This window comes from Dreissena polymorpha, chromosome 15 (assembly GCF_020536995.1).
Source record: "Dreissena polymorpha isolate Duluth1 chromosome 15, UMN_Dpol_1.0, whole genome shotgun sequence".
Taxonomy (NCBI): domain Eukaryota; kingdom Metazoa; phylum Mollusca; class Bivalvia; order Myida; family Dreissenidae; genus Dreissena; species Dreissena polymorpha.
In genome coordinates, this window is record NC_068369.1 from 30,684,787 (window position 1) to 30,690,447 (window position 5,661).

A 5,661-nucleotide genomic window follows, 5' to 3' on the forward strand; every position below is an offset into this window, starting at 1 on the left:
GTATAGATTGATGCAATATAATATTATAGGTTTGATGTTTATACCACATGCGTATTTTTATTTCTGTTTCATTAACCTCTAGAAGATTTAGGTTCCTAAACAATATCAATTTAATTCCATGCCTATAAATAATAGTTCAAATATATGTGTATATAAGTTTACTATGTTTATCACGTCAATGTTCTCTATGTCGATGGCTTAAGAAGTGTGAGATATTGCACTTTGCATACATATAACTCTTATGCTTTTTGTTAATAAGTGTAAACCAGTGTCTTATTATTTGTTCAGCTATTTGGAGGAAATAAAGTTATATATTTTTTGCCCGTTACTTTGGGCCAATTGATGTCAAACATTTGCAGCTCCGTCATTCATAACGTTAAAGGGTCAAGATATCCGCAAAATAACACCGGTTTCGTGCTCAGCGTTGAATCCCTACATGGATCAGAACAGCTTAATGTTTTGTTTCAAGGTCACGGCTTTACCCAAAATTCCACATTTGCCCTGATGTATAATCAGGTCTAATTCTGGGTCAAACCATCAAAGTCCAAGGACATCAACCAAATATCATTTTCTTAGTGTCGGCTGCAATGCTGAGCACAAATCTGAAGTCCTTTTTAAAATATCTTGTAAGATTCAAAAGTTAAACACGTTTCGTACGGTCAATTTAGGTAAATAAAGGTCCAACATGTTAGCTCCGTAATTCTTCAGGGGGTCAAGATATCTAAAAACTAACACCGGATTCGTGCTGATCGTTGAATCCTTAAATGGATCTAAACAACTTAATGTTTATGTCAGTGTCGCGGCTTCACACAAAATTCAACATTTTCTCTGATGTATACATTAGGTCAAATTCATGGTCAAACCGTCAAATTTCAAGTAAATCAACCAAATATCCTTTTGGAAGTGACGGCCGCATTGCTGTGTACACATATTAAGTCCGTTTCGAAATATCTTGTAAGATTCAACAGTTATACACGTTTTTTACGGCCGTTTAGGTCAATTTAGGAAAAACATTTGTAGCTCCTTATTTCGTTAAGGGGGTCAAGATATCCAAAAACTAACACCGGATTCGTGCTCAGCGTTGAACCCTTACAGGGATCTGAACAGCATAATATTTTGTGGCAAAGTCATAGCTTCTCAAAAAATTCAACATTTTCCCTGATGTATACATGAAGTCAAATTCTGTGTCAAACTGTCAAGAGTCTAGGACATCAAACAAATATCATATACTAAGGGACGGCCACATCACCCGAGCACTCATCCGAAGTCTGTTTTGAGATATCGTGTGTGATTCAAAAGTCATACATGTTTGAGACGGTAAATTTAGGTAAATTTATGTCAAACATTTGCAACTCGTAATTCTTTACCGGGTCAAGATATCCGAAAACTAACAACTGATTCGTGCTAAGCGTTGAACCCTTACATGGATCTGTTCAGCGTAATATGTTGTGTCAAGGTCATGGCTTTAACAAAAATTCAACATTTTCCCTAAAGTATACATCAGTTTATATGGGTCAAACCGTCAATGTTCAAGGACATCAACCAAATATCATTATGTAAGTGACAGCTGCTTCACTGAGCACAAATCTGAAGTCAATTTTGAGATATCTTGTAAGAATCAAAAGTTAAACACGTTTCGTAGTGTCAATTTAGGTCAATATAACTCAAACATGTGTATCTCCGTAAGTATTTAATGGGTCAAGATAACCGAAAAGTAATACCGGATTCGTGTTCAGCGTTAAATTCTTACATGGATTATAACAGCTTAATGCTTTTGTCAAGATCACGGCTTTACCCAAAATACAACATTTTCCCTCGTGGTAATAAGTTCAAATTCAGAGTCAAACTGTCAAAATTCAAGGACATCATCCACAAGTCATTTTCTTAATGACGGCTGCATAGCTGAGTACAAATCCGAAGTCCGTTTTGAGATTTACTGTTAGATTCAAAAGTTACACACGTTTCGTATGGTCAATTTAGGTCAATTTAGTCAAAACATTTGTAGCTCCGTCATTCTTTAAAGGGTCAAGATATCCAAAACTAAAACCGGATTCGTGCTAAACGTTGAATTCTTACATGGATCTGAACAGCTTAATGTTTTGTATTATGATCACAGTTTTAACCAAAATTCAACAGTGCCCCACTTTCAGGCAAAATTCTGGGTAACAGTTCAATGACATCAACCAAATATCATTTTCGAAGTAACGGCTGCTTCTTTGAGCACAAACCTGAAGTCTGTGTTGAGATATATTGTAAAATTTGAAAGTTATACACGTTTCTAATGGTAAATTTAATTCGATTTAGGTTAAGCATATGTAGCTCTGTAATTCTTTAAGAGGTCAAGATATCCGACAACTAACACCTGATTCGTGCTCAGCGTTGAATCCTTACTTGGATCTGAACAGCTTAATGTTTTGTGTCAAGGTACGGCTTTACCCAAAATTCAACCTTTTTTCTGATGTATGGTCAGGTCAAATTCTTGATAAAACTGTCAAAGTTTAAGGACATCAACCAAATATCATTCCCTAAGTGACTTCTGCATCGATGAGCACAAATCTGAAGTCTGTTTTCAGATATCTTGTACAATTCAAAAGTTATCCACGTTTCGTAATATCAATTTAGGTTAAACATATAAAGCTCCGTTATTCTTTAAGGGGTAAAAATATCCGAAAACTAACACCGGGTAAGTTCTCAGCATTGAATCCTGACACGGATCTTAATAGCTTTATGTTTTGTATTAAGATCACACTGTTACCTAAGATATCAACATTTTCTCTGATGTATACATCAGGTCAAATTCCGGGTCAAACTGTCAAAGTTCAAGGACATCAACAAATATCATTTTCTAAGTGACAGCTTGAATCGCTGAGCACAAATATGAAGTCGGTTTTAAGATATATTTTAAAATTCAAAAAATTGAATCCGAATTTTTGCTCAGCGTTGAATCTTTTTCGGAACAGAACAATGTTTTATGCCAATGTCACGGTCACATGAAAATGAGAATTAGTTGATTTTCCTGAACTTTGTCTTTCTTACCCAATACATGTATATTACCTTATGTTTTATTTTTAATAATCATGACACTATAGTTCTTCTAAATGCGACCTTCATTCAGAATAACAAGTTGAACAATCGAATAACTGAGAACATTTGCTATAAGAAATATTACTGTACGCTTCTTTTTGCCTGTATAGGGCCTGATGACAATCTCAATATCACATTTTAATATTATTAATATTTGGGCGTTTTTACTCAAAATGTTAACGACCATTAAAGCAAACAGCCTTTAATTTATGGATCAAGTAATTTTTGTGACTTAATTGTTAACTCTTTGATGTACTTTTTCATTGTATACAAAGATTTGTATGCTCGAATAAAGTGCGTGTGTTTGATAATAGTGTTGCTTTTGAAATTAATTGACTTTTGACCTGCAGTTATTAGATTGTAAAATTAACAGAATTTTTAAGCAACCGGGCCCAGAAGACGTGGTTGAAGAGGTCGAGATCAAAGACTTACAAGAAGCAATCCTTCTGAGGCCAAAGCCATTGCCCATCACATATTTAAGTTGTTCTCATTTATTTTATAAAGTGATAATGCCTCAACAAATAATCGGGAGTAAATCAGGTACACAACATTTTAACTGGATAGCAATGGACATAGAGATACATTTGGTAATCAAACACCCACTGTCCGCGTTAAGTTAATTAATTGCATTTTCTGATTCTACACTACAACAGTTTGAAGGCAACCCTTTTTACGGCTCTGTGAAATGTCATATGAAATTGGACTTAACTTTGAAGCTAGTGGATCTAATCAGCGTATAGTACAGTAGCTCCATGAATTATATTTGTTAACAAGATTGCGACCTGTGGCTTGCACAACATAAACAAGCAACACACTTGACACACCATCAATACCAAAAAATCAAAGTATAACTCATATCAATATGCTGATATTTATTATTTATTCCATTAGGTCATAACAGATGCTTTTAGCGCGATCGACCCTGCTTCTAATACGGTTGTTAGTCGCAGATCGGGCAGCAAGCGCCTGGCGGTTTGTAGCCTTTGCAGGGCGGACAAACGACAGGGGAACAATTTACCGAGCCATTTTTACAGAAACATCGCTTGCATGGCTCCTTGCTCTTTACATCGTCGCCTATAAGGAAAAAAAAAGATTTTAAAAAGCATCTGTTGTTTTGTATACTTAATCTATTTTCATTAAGGAGTGATAAAAACAAAGAACATTTTCACGACTAACGCAGACTGTACTAAAAATAGTTACTGCAATTATGCTTTAATATATCGCACTTAATTATATTCCAAACAAACAAAACGTTTTTATTATTGTTAAAGCATTTTAAAGTATTCCAATATTATGAAGTACTATTTCCGCATTGTGTTCTTATCGTCAAGCTGATAATGAAGTTATCAATCAATGCGTTCTGGCCCTATATTTAAGAGGCAATAGCACAACTTATAGTTTCCTAATCCGATCGATTTTTAAAAAAAATGTAAAGACACAAACATATACAAACCGATACATTTCTATTTGGTGGTTAATGATAAGTATAAACATGGTAAAACATACCAATGTTTTTTTATTCATTAGTTTCATGCATGAGTTACTTTCAACTATATATACTGGCACATGCAAATAAAACTTCTTTGATGATTAACGATTCGAACGCAATTTAGGACAGACTAATTAAAACAGTACCTTCGTCATAGTATTCACCATTGTGGGAGCACCGTTCTGAAAAAGAGTCACCAATAGCTAGATTGTTTATTGAAATACAAATCTACGATTGTATTCAAACGATAAGTTCACGTAGTGGACCACTTTACCAGAAGCAAATTATACATGAATTATAACAATACTAAGTACACCAGTTGTTGTTTCTACAGAGCACATAGCAAATCACAAATATGTATACAGAAAATATAACACAGAGCAACGTATTTCACTATTACAAAATAATTATTTAAATAAACAAAATAGTCAAGTGTTATTTAATAGAAACATGCTTTCACCCGGTACAAATTGATTAAGATATATTTAAACATCGTGTGGAATTGACATTTGTCGAATTTACTCACCATTTACATTGAGATTTCCTACAAAATGATTGATTTTACTAACTCGAATTTTTATACAGATGAATTTGTTCCTTCGTAGGTTTATGGGTCCTCAGTTTTTAACAAACATATACACAAAGTGAAAATTCAGCTTCATCAGCAGAAATAAAAATTTACATTGCATGCGCTGTTTATGTATGACAAAAAGCCAATCTCTTAATATTGTGACATTAAACTAATAATTAACAAAACATCCACAAGTACACACAAGTTTCAGAACAAATACTAATGACACTGGAATAAACGAAAAGAAACGGTCAAAACAAACCATTTCAAAATTAAACTGGATCTCTAAACCTTACAATTACCCCTGATGTTTTTAGGAGCTCTAATCCTCACATTTAGCCAGGAGATATTCACAAATCGTTTAAGTGTAATTAACAATTAAATAAACTCTTTGCCACCCAATTCGATTAAGACATGAAATGCTGAGCATATCTTTCAGTGTTAACATACTATTTATTATGCTTAACAGCAACATATTTTGAACTTGTTGATTAGAGATTTTATGAAACATAAAAAA

The 5,661-nt window shown here is 33.8% G+C and overlaps 1 long non-coding RNA gene across 1 annotated transcript in view; it reads right to left on the reverse strand.

The window, feature by feature from the left end:
* Positions 1-3,954: 3,954 nt before the first annotated feature.
* LOC127861281 (uncharacterized) overlaps positions 3,955-5,661 on the reverse strand; it is a 14,215-nt gene continuing 12,508 nt past the window's right edge. The window contains exons 2-3 of the long non-coding RNA XR_008040150.1: positions 4,720-4,755; positions 3,955-4,158 (exon numbers count right to left, since the gene is read on the reverse strand). This is a non-coding gene — a long non-coding RNA (uncharacterized LOC127861281). The remainder of the gene's footprint in view (positions 4,159-4,719; positions 4,756-5,661) is intronic.